This window comes from Myotis daubentonii, chromosome 14 (genome assembly GCF_963259705.1).
Source record: "Myotis daubentonii chromosome 14, mMyoDau2.1, whole genome shotgun sequence".
In the NCBI taxonomy this organism is placed as follows: domain Eukaryota; kingdom Metazoa; phylum Chordata; class Mammalia; order Chiroptera; family Vespertilionidae; genus Myotis; species Myotis daubentonii.
The window spans coordinates 18,541,441-18,556,341 of NC_081853.1; the positions used below are offsets into that span (position 1 = coordinate 18,541,441).

General features: G+C 42.5%; 1 protein-coding gene across 1 annotated transcript in view; it reads right to left on the bottom strand.

The window, feature by feature from the left end:
* CACNA1D (calcium voltage-gated channel subunit alpha1 D) overlaps positions 1–14,901 on the bottom strand; it is a 301,466-nt gene that overhangs the window by 252,393 nt on the left and 34,172 nt on the right.

A 14,901-nucleotide genomic window follows, 5' to 3' on the forward strand; every position in this document is an offset into this window, starting at 1 on the left:
TCAGAGCTCTTTTCTGCTTTTATTTTAATTATTTCGATGGATATTTGTTTGATGGGCTACTACAGATGTCCCCCATTTTCCCTATTTACCCACCTCCACTCAGCCCCCACACCCCCTCCCTCTGGCCACACCACACTGTTGCCTGTGTCTATAGGTTATGTGTGTTCTTTAGCTCATCCCTGCCCCTTCTTTCATCCAGTCCCCTCCTCCCCCCCTGACAGCTGTCAGTCTGTTCCGTGCATCCATGCCTCTATTTCTATTCTGTTCATCAGTTTATTTTGTTCATTAGATTCCACATGTAAGTGAGATCATATGGTATCTGTCTTTCTCTGACTGGCTTATTTCACTTAGCATAATGATCTCTAGGTCCATCCTTGCTGTCGCAAAGGGGTAAAATTTCCTTCTTTTTTATGGCCACTTAGTATTCTATTGTGTAAATGTACCATCGCTTTTTATCCACTCATCTACGGATGGGCTTTTATAACAACTTAAATCTGTTTAGGCCTAGCACACGGTAAACAATCAACACGTGTTATTCATTGTTAGAATAATATTACTAGTCACACGTTTGCCCCAATCGGGTGCTATATTCCTGGGTAATGCCAGAGTGTCTTACACAAGGACAGGCAGGCATTAAGAACTCAATAAATACAAATTGATTCCTGAGTGTATACATACACCCACCCTAGAGAGAGCCCTGAATCCTGCACATTTGAGGAATAGCAAATACTAATCAACTGTATACACTGACGTTCTGTACTCCTCTCCTCACCCCGGCATCAGAAAAGGTTTACTCAGAAATGGGGGGTGAGGGAAAGTACCATTTACAATCCATATTAATTATAAGTTCAGAGACATTACACAGCTTTGAGTTATATTGGGGTGGGGGTGGGAAGAGTTGGTTTGTGGGTTGTGTTTTGTTTGGGGAGTTTTTGCTCTGAAACAAAAATAGTGTTGACCCTTTCTCTAAGGAACCTCTGAACAGCACTGACGCGTATGCAGTGAAGGACATCACTGCCCCAGGAAGTCCCTTTCCTCTGTTGGTCAGTAAACTGGCTACTGCACGCCCATCAAGCTGACATCTGTTCTAGGGCCCTTCTCCAGACCTTAGAATTCTGTACTATCCAGTCTTTAAAGCAAACCAATGCACTTATAGGGGGGAAACTCACTGAGCCAAATGAGGAAAAATAACTACACTGATTTTTCCCACCTACAATTTTTAACAGCATCATTGAGATGTAATCAGATACCATACAATTCACGCATTTGGAGCACACAATTCCACGGTTTTTAGCATATTCACAGAAATGTGCAACCATCACCACAGTCCACTTTAGAACACTGTCATCACCTCAGAAAGAAACCCTGTCCCCTTTAGCTATCACCGCCCTATGTCCGCAGCTGCCCGCCCCCAGCCCTAAGGCCACTAATCTACTTTCGTTCTCTATGCACTTCCTTATTCTGGGCCTCACCATTCACGGAATCATACAATATGTATGCGTTTGCAACTGGCTCAGCTCCTTCGATTTAAATGATGCCCTGAAACGAGTAATACCCAATTAATGGTCAAAGTCCATTATACAAATAAGATGCCACCGACACTCCACAATGCACTGACGACAAACAGTAAATCTCAGCAGCACCCCCGACGTTCCCCACAGCATCTACTACTCCCCAGAACACAAACAGGTGCTCAGGACACGCTGGAGAAAACAACAGTTACAATCGGAGAATTACTGAAACAAACAGAGGGAAAGCATATCAATTTGAAGAAAATCCAACATCCAAAAGGCTGGTGAGAGAGCGTGCCCGCTTGAGGAGGATGACGACGCAGGATCCAGGAACCTTCCAGTCAGTTGTCACAGTGAGCATCACAGTCATTAGCAGAGGCTTCTCCGTGCCGAGTGCACACCACAGTTAATGAGCATCTGCCTGCTTCCCTGATCTCCACGATACACACTCCACACAAGCGTAGACTCTCCCATGAAACTGCTCTGCACTACAATAATGGCTAACGTAGCAAGTTCTTCCTTTGAAACATGGAGGATGGTAGGTGTCGCTCTTTTTTAAAATAACTATATTGCAATTAATATGGATTAGGTCTAAAAAGCACTTTTGCACCCAGATCATTTCTCTGGACGTGGCCAGCGGGACCTTCTAATTTAGACTGCAGGAACTGCTGCCTATTTTACATGTATTCACTGAGAGCAAATCATAATGTCTATTACTATTTAAAGTAACCAAATTGTTAGACCCCGGAATTCCGCTGTGCAGAATTTGCTTTACAGATATACTCACAAAATTATGCCAATTTCATGCACAAGGTTTTTTTGCAGCACCATTTTAATAGGAAAAAAAGAACCTGGAAATAAGTTTATTAGCATATGAATGACGTGGAAATATCGCCAAAATAAAATATGCGAAAAGGTAAGGTACAGAACAATGTGACAGTATTATTCCTTGTGTGTAGATTTTTTTTTTTTAAGGGAATGTGCATAGAGAGAAGAAAAGCTATAAAAATCAGCTCTTACTATGTAATTTTACTGTATACTAGAAATATTTTATATCTTTATTACATGTCCTTGCCTCTCTCAGAGTTGAGGGAACATTTCCTAAAACAAGATATAAAAAGCCCAAGAACTCGGGGTAATGAAAAGGCACTATAAAGCAAGTGAAAAGATGAGCCACGGAATGGGAGATGGTATTCACCACACACACAACCAAGGAGAACCTGTCTCCAATACATATAAAAACGCCTACACATCAGTTAAAGACAATTCAATGAAAAAATGAACCAATGATTTGGACAGAAACTTCACAAACGAAGAAATCCAAATAGTCCATTAAGCATACTGACAGGTGTCTACCCTCACTGGTCATCAGGGGAAACACCAAACTAAAGTCTCAGTGAATCTTCTAATCCATAAAGTGGCAAAAATGTTAAGTCTGACAATTCCAGGTGTGAGGGAGGCTGTGAGGCCACAGGACACTCGGAACACTCACCTGCTGTTCGTGAGCATATTAACAGATGCAACTGTTTGGAAAGAAGAGACATATACCCTTCGACTCCGCAGTTCTAGTCCTACGCACACACCCTTCAGAAATGCACGCACATCTATCCGCACCAGGAGGCAGGCACAAGGGCCGTCTCCCCATTTTTAAGAGCTCAAAACCAGAAACAACTCAAATGTACATCAGCAGTAAGATGGGTCAGTTGTGGTCTATTCAGCCAGTGGAATATCATATTACAAAGAAAAAGGTAACATAAATGAATCTCACAATGTTGAATGAAAGGAGCAAGATATACAAGAATCCACGCAGCACGATCCATTTGTATAAAATGCTAAAAGAGAGGAAACCAAGCTGTATTTTTTAAGGATGTGTACATAAATGATATTCATAAATGATCAACCAAAAAGGAAAGACATGATTACCAGAAAAGTCGAGGGAGTGGTTACTCTGAGGGGAAGAAGGAGAGGGTTGTGGTCAGAAAGGGACCTGCGAGAGTCGTCCTGAGCTTCTGCAACACATGTTCTCTTTCTCGACCTAGAAGGTGATCACATAAGACCTATGCTCTATGCATTTTTCTATACGTCTGGGGGTTTTTACTATAAAAGATGTTTGTTTGTGGATATGTACCTCTGGGTCCAGACTGGCCTCTTGAAACACTATTTCCCACTAAAAAGAAACAGGGGTGGAGGAGGAAGAGGGCATAGATGGGATAAATGGCCATGGAAAAAAATCATAAAATAAAAATAAAAAAACAGGACCGACTCCTTGGAGAAATGTCCGATTCCAGATCTGGGGCGATAAATGTCATCTTGAACATCTTGTCATACCAGATAGAAAGATAGAGTCCAAAGACTACGAGGCTCATGTCCAAAGGGCTCAGGGAGCCCTGGCAGGTGGCTCAGTTGGTTGGGCATCATCTCATGCACTGAAAGGTTGCTGGTTCAATTCCCGGTCAGGGCACGTGCAGGAGGCAGCATATCGATGTTAGCTCTCACTCACATCGATGTTCCTCTCTTCTCCCTTTCTCTCTCTCTAAAAATCAATAAACTTTTCTTAATGAAAGGGAGGGCAGCTCAGGGACCAACGTGGCTCACACTCACCAAAGGGAACAAGTTGAGCATCAATTACTTCAAAAAACAGTCAATATTTTTAAATTCATCATTTTTTAAATTACAAAAACAAATATCCAAGCCAGTCACTGTTAAAGAAAGCTAATAAGTCAACTCAATACTTTCAAAACTGGCAAATATGGGGGGGAAATGAATATTTCAGCTGATAAATGACAAAGGAATGACAGAATGAGAGTATCAACATTTTACAACCCATAATAAATGACTGTATGTATACATCAAACACTAAGAACTAGCATCCCAAAAAGAGACAACCAGATTGTAAGTGCCTCCTTTTTGGATGAACCCAACAACATCACCTATGAAGCAGCCTAGTTAAATATAATAATAAATAATAAGAATAAGAATACATTTCAATGTGCTTGAGCCTTCTAGATCCAACTAGCAAACCAGAGGATAGAGGAAGGATCAAGCAATGCCACAGGGATGTCACATCTACAAGAGAAACAGCCCTAACCTGTTTGGCTCAGTGGAAAGAGTGTCAGCCTGCAGACTCAAGGGTCCCAGGTTCGATTCCGGACAAGGGCATGTACCTTGGTTGCGGGCACATCCCCAGTAGGGAGTGTGCAGGAGGCAGTTGATCGATGCTACTCTCTCATCAATCTTTCTAACTCTCTATCCCTCTCCCTTACTCTCTGTAAAAAATCAATAAAGTATATTTTTTTAAAAGAGAAACAGTCTTCTTTCTTTGAAAAATAAGTGACCAGGACAAAATAAAAGGTACAGCGGTAAGTTACTGATTAAAACTGACTTAAAGGGCAACAGCCAATCCCACTGTGTAAGCCTCATTCAGATCTGATTCAAACAAAGAGTAAAAGAATCTATGACATTTAAAAGACAACTGTGAGAAGAAGAAAGATAGCTTTAAGTAGTACCCAGTACCCAAATTTACATTAAGGAATTGCTGTTATTTTTTTACGTGTTAATGGTTTGTGATTGTTTTTAAAAGAGTCAGTCTTTTAAAGTATGTACAGAAATATTTACAGATGAGAAGGTGTACTCGGGATTTGTTCAAAGTAATATGGGAACTGGATTCCACAGAGGAAACAAGATTTGGCCATGAGTTGAAAAGTTTTTAAGCTGAATGATGGGTTCATGGGGTTGGTTTTGTTTTTCTGTCTCATGCTGTACACATTAGAAATTTTTCATAATAAAAGTTAAATCATTAAGTAAGTAGTATTTTACTAGCAAATTAGGCCTGCTATGAAAAGCTTTTTTAAAAGGATATACATATGTATTCTGATATAACCACAAAAAATATTTGCCACGTTAAATATTAAATTATTAACAGTATTACCTTTTGAGTAGAGGAACTGGGATAGGAGAAAATGTAGGGGTACGTTTTTACTTTATTTTATACCTTTCTTAAACTGTTTGAAAAAAATGTTACCATGAGCACTTTTATTCCCCAAAAATGTTTTTAACACTAGAAAGACTGAAATTTAGTATATACCTATATTGCCCAAAAGCAGTCAAAATGACTGCATTGTGAAAGAATAATATCAGAGCACTCTTCACTTATGTTCCTTGGCTTTTCCAATAACTCACTTCTATTCGACATTTCTTTCATGAATTTAGGGCGCAAAAGAAATAAAATAAACAACTTATTAGAACAAGTATCACTGCATAAAGATTCGAATAACAAGTACTAGTTTAGCTTATTGAGCAACTGCAACTTATCAAGTATCGACAATTTATCATGTACTTGTATGTTATCATGTGACGGTAATCGAAAAAAAATGAAAACTGTTATTTCAATACAGAGCCGAACTGGTCATATAAGAAATTTACTCAATTCAATAATAAGAGTCATTTGATTATTTAAAATTTCCCCAAGCAGTCAAAATGACTGCTTTTGGGCAATATAGGTATAACACATATATATATATACCGGAAATGAAGGAGGGGGCGGTAACTACAATTATTAATAAACGCATTTATATGTTGTACAAAAAGTCACAAAATTCTAAGACATTGTGTCCTTATATACATAATTGTTTTTCTAATTGAAATTAAAAAGCAGTCAAAATGACTTCCTTGGGCAATTTAGTGTTAAAAAGGGTGGTCTCTGCCCTGGCTGGGTGGCTCGGTTGGTTGGAGTGTCGTCCCCGTACACCAAAAGGTCATGGGTTTGCTTCCCCATTAAGGCACATACCTAGATTTCTAGTTCAATCCCCAGTCAGTGCGCATACGGGAGGCAAGCTCTTTCTTTCTTTCTCTCTCTCTCTCTCTCTCTCTCTCTCTCTCTCTCTCTCTTCCTCCTAAAATCAATAAAAATATATCCTTGGGTAAAGATTAGGGAAAAGAAAAAGGACATTTTTGTTCTTTATACACTTTTAAACAAAATAAAAAAATAGAAGTTAAACTAAAATTAAAAGCTGAACTTGAAAAAAGAAGCCATGAACAAATTAATACATAATTGGACTGAAATTCCTCACCATCTAGACTTGGGCTTGGCCATCTTTTTCTGTAAAATGGCAGCCAGTACATATTTTAGACAACTACTGGATTTTGCCACTGTTGTACAAGAACAGCCGCAGACAATATGGGAACAAGTGGGAGTCTGTGTTCTAATAAGCCTTACTTGTGGACGCTGAAATGTGAATTTTATATGATTTTTACATGTCATGAAATAGTATTAGTCTTCATATATTGTTAACTATTTCAAAATGTAGCACGGCATCCTTCGCCCACAGGCCACGCACAGACAGTGGGCTGGCTGGCGGAGCCCAGCTCTACATGTTTCTCATGCCACTTGGACCCCTTGGTCTGGAGATGCCACCGGACTGTATGGAGTGTCAGCTATTTTTACATCTTTTAACCTGCTAGTTCCCATGCATTTCAACAATGCTTCTGTGAAAAATAAGCACCATATGGCAACAGGACTGTTTGTAATTATTTCATTAGAGATAGAATCTATTTTCTCAGATTAAAAAAAAAGTGAATGGTCAAGAAGACATGAATTTGCTTCAACCCATGCCAAATTCGGCTTGAAAAATGACCAGAGTAAGAGAAAAGGCTCTGACTCTTAACCTCCCCTGTTATTAATTACATGACTTCAGCTTCAAAATCTTTTGCAGAGAGAGAAAAAAGAAAATTCCAGACTTTTCAGCCTTTTTTGGAGCCATGCTTTCAAAATTTCCATGAAACAATATAGCTAAGACCCTAAAAGCGCCAGTGTCCACAGAAGCACAAGCCACATGTGTTATTTTAGGTCCAGCAACACATTATAGCAAACAAAATAAGCCCAGCAAACAACCACCAAAGACCTCCCAGGCTCTCACTAGACTTACCAAAGGGCTTAGCAGTTACTAATATCTACTGAACACGTATTATGTGCTTGACACACTTTCGCATTTGATTGTCACTGTCGTCCACAAGGCAGGAGCTCTTCTTCCGCTTAAAGAGCCAAGGGAGCCAGAGTCTGGAGGTGAAGTGACTTGCCTATCTTTACACTAAAACTCGAGCTTCTAGAAACTTAATCCAACGTCCTTTGTATTGGATAGCCTACGAAACTTAACCAAATTATCCTATATAATAAAAGCCTAATATGCAAATTGACCAAACAACAGAACTACAGGTGGAACGACCGGTCGCTATGACACGCAGTGACCACCAGGGGGCAGACACTCAACGCAGGAGCTGCCCCCCCACCCAAAGGCCCCAGGCCAGCCAAGGCAGGTGATAGTGGGGCCCCCCCTGATCATCCCGCCAGTCACCCCACAGAGGGAGGCAACCGGCGGCAGCAGCGGGGCGTTCGGAGGTGGCACCAGGCCAGCCAAGGTGGTGCCAGTGGGGGCCCCCTAATGGCCCTGCCGGTCACCCCACAGATCGGCCCTGATCGCTGGCCAGGCCTAGGGACCCTACCCATGCACAAATTTTGTGCACCAGGCCTCTGGTCTAAATAAAAAATGCAGTTTTTCTCTTCCAGAAAAGGAGTAGAAATGTGTGGTCCGAGATGTTATCACAATCTTCTAAGATATCTGCCCCAGCTTTCATCTAACTTTTGTGGCTGATGACACCGGATTTCAAGTATTAGTTTACTATCTGCTAGGCTGGGAGGAAAGGGGTCCTTGTTTGCTTTCCGTAACCTCAAAAGAAACAACATGTTCTAATTCCACTCAGCTGAAAACATTGAGACGATACACACCATGCAGAGCGTTAATTTATAGCCCTGCACGCAAGCATTTCTACATGGGAGGTAGTGGCTGTCAGTCAAATTCTCCCACCGGCCAAAGACCGATTTTCATTGACCTCTGAGCAGAAGTGACAAGCAAATACCACGTAACCTGTTCTCATACTGGATCCTTTGTTTCCCAGCATTCCACTCACAGAGGGGCTGATCTCTCTGCCTCTCAGGTGGGGCGGGGGTCACCTGGGACCCCAGGCAGGTGAGGCGAGGCTGATTGCTCCCGCCTTCCTCCCTTTGCATCAGCAATATACTCAGGGGAGGGTGCCCGGGCTCCTCCAAGTTCCAAGCTCTGAAACTGCTGCCCTGTTAGAAAAGTTAGCAGGAAAGATAATGAAGATGTGGCATGAAATTCTAGTTCTCTGGGGTTCTTGCGTGCAGCCTCGTGACTGAACCCTTTTTTGTTCCTCCTCACCCTCCCAGGTGTCTGTGTGCGCCTACAAACAGGGATTTATGGAGAGGAAAAGGTGCCAGCCTATCTTAACGACTTGTGCCAGAGAGAAAGAGAAACACAGAGAAACATACGTGGAGCACAGACACAGAGAGCGAGAACCGATAAGGTGCTTAATAAATGTCCCGAGGGGGGAGCTGGCAGGACTGGACATTTCAAATAGTGATCCGGCCCAGCGCTGACCGCCAGATCACTAATATGTCCATGAAGTGGCATACTGCTATTAAAATAAACATGCTGCATATTTAATTATACCAATGGCAGTGCGTGAGTGAGATCAGCAGATGCTTGGAGTGAAAAGAAATAGTGAGCATGTAAGTGTGACAAAAGGTAAGAAAAGCCAGCAAGCAGGCAAAAACGGGGGGAGGGGGCAGAATGGGGTTGGGAAGGACAAGGAGCAAAAGAAACGGGTGGGCAGAGAGAGGTGGGGAAAGAGGAAACAAAAAGCAAATTACGTCACAGAAAGGAGAGGTCCCCGAGGCTGAAGGGACCACACCAGCCACCTCCAGGTGCCAGAAAGTGCAGAGATTAGGCAAATCCGGTCCCTATCCCCTCGGGACATGGCGGGGACACAGGAGAAGTGAAAGGGACAGAATGAGCACAGGCCCTAAGGATGCTCTGCATGCACTGAGGCTGGAGGAGATAAAATTAGAGAAAATAAAGCTTAAGCCAGCAATCTGAAAAGAAAAGCAATCAGTTGAATTAGGGAAAGGAATAGTTGGGGGAGGGAGGGGGTGCAGGGAAGCGTGGACAGCCTACATACTCTACCACTCACGTAACTTCTGGAAATAACGCAGGCATCTCTGGGGGCCACACCAAAGGGCTGAGGGAATCCAGCGTGCTTCCTTTGTGAGCCCAAATGTCTAGAATGACCACGAAGGGGCGTCCAAAGACGCCCTCGCAGGCGAGGAACACAACCCAGGACAGGGAACCCTGCTCCCGGTGGTTCCAGGTGACCAATGTCCTCAGTTTCTACAGGAGCCTCATTTCCTCTACAAGAGCCACTCGGAGTCCTCAGTATTGTTCCTCTGAAATGCATGCCTGTGATGATTCTATCATATCGGTAATTACTAAAGACTCTGCTGTCATCATTTCATTAAGTGTTTAAAAATATAGCACCATCTCAGTGCCCAGCTTATAGCTGGTGCCAAATAATTATTTGTCAAATATATAAAAGCTACTTCTAAAAGCCAGGCTGCTGGGGGGAGGGAGGCAGTGATACCTAGTAACTATGCCCAAAACCTTCTCCTTCCACATTGGAGGAGGACTGGCCAGCAGCTGCCTGAGCTCAGTGCCCCCACCTCCACAGCAGCCTTGGGACCCCAGCGGAGCTGCCTCAAGCCCCTTACAAGAAAGAGTGAGGGGTGCGGTCTCCACAACCCAGGGAACGACGGGTCTGCCTATAAGTGCAGAACTGAAGGTCGCCCACTGGTACTTGCATAATCAGGAAAACAAAATATTTTTTAAATATGTTTCTATTGATATTTTTAGAGAGAAAGGAAGGGAGAGGGGGAGAGAGGGGGAGAAACATTAACGATGAGAGAATCATCGATTGGTTGCCTCCCACACACCCTGCCACTGGGGACTGAGCCTGCAACCAGGCATGTGCCCTGCCTGGGAATCTCATGGTAAGCTCCTGGTTTATGGGCCCACGCTCAACCACAGAGCAACAAGGCCAGGCAACAAATAATCTTTTTAAAGGAAAACTTTTCCCTATGCTTACCTGCCATGAGAGGACAGTAAAATGAGCTATACAAATTATTTGATAACAAATAACATAAAAAAGAGTTTATATACAAAAATCTACTCTAAACTTTTTTTTTTTACCATTCCCCCAAATCTGTTTTGCATTTGTCAGATGGCCTTCCTTCCACAGAAATTATTTTTAAATGTATACCTGACCTACTTCTCAAAATGATTTAAGGTGATATGCAACCAAGGACATAGAAACAATAAGATTATCAACATAAAAATAAGAAAAAAGTCCCATAAAAAGTAAAATATATATATATTTAAAACCTTGGCCAACCCAGCAATGATAATCAAGCAATAAATTTAGCTCTGAGCTCCTTTGAAGCCAAGACAAAAAGGGAAACATGATGGGAAACACAGATATAGTAACAACGCGGAGAGATATCTCCGTCACATGGCCAAGAAGACATCAGAGCAGCTGATCTAGCAACGAGCCTGGGTCGGAGGGCAAGTTCTTGGTCTGCGTCCCTTCTGTCCTCCCTCACTGGCTGTGCGGTTGCTGCCATCAGAACAAAACCTCCTGAGAACCCTGAGGTTCAGCCAAGGGTCCGAGAAAAGGCCACGGGGCCAGATGCCCAAGCCGGGCCCTGAGTGGCAGCACCTCCACTTCTGCGGCGGGCACCACGTCCCACAGCCAGGCGGCAGCAGGAAAGGGACGGAGTCTAAGCTCGCGGCCTTCCACGCAGCACGCTCACCACCTCGCCACTCCTCCCAGTTATAAAAGCATCTGCCTCAACACGCTTAACATAGAATCCAACAAAGCTAAAGGGTTTTCAAAAAACAACAAACAGAAAAGCAGCTTATGCGGAAAAGTCAATTTGACAAACATCATCATCGCAAACTCTAGTCCATGTCAGTTATCTTAAAAATGAAGAGATGTGATAAAATTCTAGTGTTACCAAGAAGTGCTTAAAATTTCATATCCTGTTTCATCTCTTCATTCCCTTCACCTACCCCGAAATTCCCATTTCTCTCTGGGTTTTACACACCCACATCAAAACACCTCTTGGAGCCTCAGTTTTCTTCTTGGCCCCATGGAGTGTGGCTCTGAGGACTGGGGACAGTGCCCGAAACAGAGCAGCTGCTCCATAAGTGGCAATTACTCTTGCGGTTAAAATCTCATGTCCTCAGGAAGCATCCTCTGTCGGCTCCACATTCTCTCTCCCCGCTGATTATTTACTCCCAGATCTCCACACAGGACACAAAGTAAGATACCACTGACTTCCTGTGGCCTTCACTCTGTCCTAGGTGTTATAAAATGCATTGGGTTATCCCAGGACCCCTGAATGTCACACCTGCACCTGGCTAAACATCATGCAACATGCCGTTGCAACAATTCAGCCAGCTTCAGTGTACAAACCTCGGCCTGATGGTCCTCCCTCGGCTACCCACTATTAAGGTCACCTACCTGCAAGGTAAGTAACCCATTCGGAGAGCACCTGCTGGGCGCAAGGACCAACGCAACCCCTGCTGCAGAGCAAGCAGAGACCTGTTTAAGTTACCCTCAGAGCCCCTGCCACGTGCCACACATCGGACATACATTCTCTCAAGCTCTGCCACCATCCTGCAAAGCAAGCTTCCTCATTCTTCTTTGAAAAAAGGAATAAAAGGAAGACCGCCGAGATTAACGAGCTGGAGATGACACAGCCTGGGATCTGGGCCTGGGGATGCCTGACTCTGGTACCAATACCCTAAAAAAGTTGGTAGAGGAGCTGAGGCACAGAAACCAAAACGGGGAAACAACTCAGAAATCCAAACAGAGCAGGTATGGAGGAAAGAATTCAAGAATGACAGGAAGGTACCTCTACAGAAAAATCTTATCACGGAGTCTAAAAGTAAAGGAAATGAGGCAATAATAATCCAGGGGCATCAAGCCAGAGAAACCAAGATGCCAGATCATTTGACTTTGTTTATTCTAGCCTAAATTCTCTGCTCTGACACTCATTACAACCTAAATTCTCCGCCTGTTGCAAATACTTCATTTCTCGGTATATAGTATAAGAACATTTTTACTCCTGTCTCCAAATAACTAAACCCTACTTGTGAATGTCAAATAAGTAAAATGTCTTCATTCTGTGTTACTTTTTAAAATCAGACCTGGACTATATCTGCTGGTATAAGTCTTGTCTTCCCAATTCAATTAAAAAAAAATGCCTTATTGTTAAGGCTATATTAAACCATCCATAGGCACAGGGAGATTGTAAGGGGAAGGAGAGGGAGCTTGAGCAGTTAGGGAAGCCTTCTTGAAATATAATGGACTTGAACTAAGTCTTCAAGAATGAGTAGGATTGCCCAGTCAGCATGGTTCAGTGGTTGAGCATCGACCTACGAACCAGGAGATCACCATTCAATTCCTGGTTGGGGGCTCGATCCCCAGTAGGGGGCGTGCATGAGGCAGCCAATCAATGATTTTCTATCATCATTGATGTTCCTATCTTTCTCTCCCTCTCCCTTCCTCTCTGAAATCAATAAATATATATTTTTAAATAAAAAAATAAAAGAATGAGTAGGATCTGGATGTGCAGAGAGCAAGGAGGGATATTTTATTCTGGGGGGACAACTTATGCAAATGTAGAAATAGTCCCAAGACTCTTTTAAAAGGACCCCCCAGAGGAACAAGTGAAACTGCCACAGGAGGCAGCACCGGGGTCAGGCCCGTGGCATCCAAGAACGTGCACTCCGCCCCACAGGCATCCTGTGACACAGCCAGAACTGGAGGCAACAGCAGGAGGGAGGGGACACCTGTCAATCAGAGGTCACCAGATGCTCCAGGCAATGTTGTGGGTTCCTGCTTATAGGTGCCATCACTCACACACCTTCCCTGGACTCTTGGAAAGAAAATAGGGGAGAAGACTCTCCTAAGTCACATGGGGACTAAGTCCCCCAGAGGTGCCATCCTCTATCAGCGGTTCTCAGCCTGTGGGTCGCAACCCTTTCACAGGGGTCGCCTAAGACCATCGGAAAACACATATATAATTGTTTTTGTGATTAATCACTATGCTTTAATTATGTTCAATTTGTAACAATGAAATTGGGGGTCACCACAACATGAGGAACCTGTATTAAAGGGTCGTGGCATTAGGAAGGTTGAGAACCACTGCTCTAGATCGATTGAAGGGGCTACAGAGAAGCACAGTAAGTACCGCTGAAGACATTGTGTAGGATGTGTCTAAACGCGTCATTCTGAAGACAGAGGTGTAGAAGTTGGCGTGCTTCCTAAAGCATCACATCACATGCCCAGAACTCTTCCATAACAAGTCCCTTTTCCCTGTCCCTCCCCTGGATACACTGTCACTATGGGAACTGGCATGGTCGCTTCCAATTCCCTCTCACCCACTGCTTCCTTAACAGATTTCCACTTCACCAAAATTGACAGTTTGTTTTCTCCTAACTCCCTTCTATGCTGGACCACTGCTGAGTTAGACTGAACTTATCATCCTTCCTTTTGAAATAAAGTCTGCCCGAAACAGAAACCATAGTGGCAACCCATAATGCCACAAATACAGATGAAAAAATATTTGTATTTTATCTGAGACCATGTGACCAACTTCATGCAAAATAACTCAAAGATAAAAACACTAGCTGACTTATGAGATAAGTTTTTTGGGGGGGAGAAATACAACCAAAAGACAATAGAGAGAAAAATATGAGACTCATACTAATATACAATAAAACCTTATTAAACGAATACTTCATAAATTACGTGGGAATGACAGATAATTCATTCCCTCAGTGATAAATTTTGCTAATAAAATATAAATTTTAGCAAAAGGGAGGGTTGAGTTGTTCATCCCACTTGAGATAAAATATTTTCCAGCATCTTTGATGCATTACTTCATACACACAAATCTACTATTCCATAGACATCTCATATGTTAATAAATAGAAATTCATAGCTGGTTATTAAAACAATAACCACCTTTTTTTAAATCTAACAGCCATCACTCTATCCACTTAAAAGTAAAAAACAAAACAAAAAAACTAGACCTCTGCTTCTGGTCATGGCAGAGTAATTAGTATCAAACCAGACTACTCCTCACTTTATGAAACCAGCATAACCCTGATACCAAAACCAGACAGAGACATTATTTAAAAAAAAAGAAAAGACACAATGCACTTCATGAACACATATGCAAAAATCCTTAACAAAATATTATAAAATTAAATCCAGCAATTTTTAAAAAAGAAGGATAACATATCAGGACCAAATAGGGTCTATCCTGCGAATGACATTTGGTTTAATATTCAAAATGCAATGGCATTTACCACATTAATAGAATAATGAAGAAAAAACATATGATTACTTCAACACTTGCAGAAAGGCACTTTACAAAATTTTACATCCCTTCATAACAAAAACTCTCAAC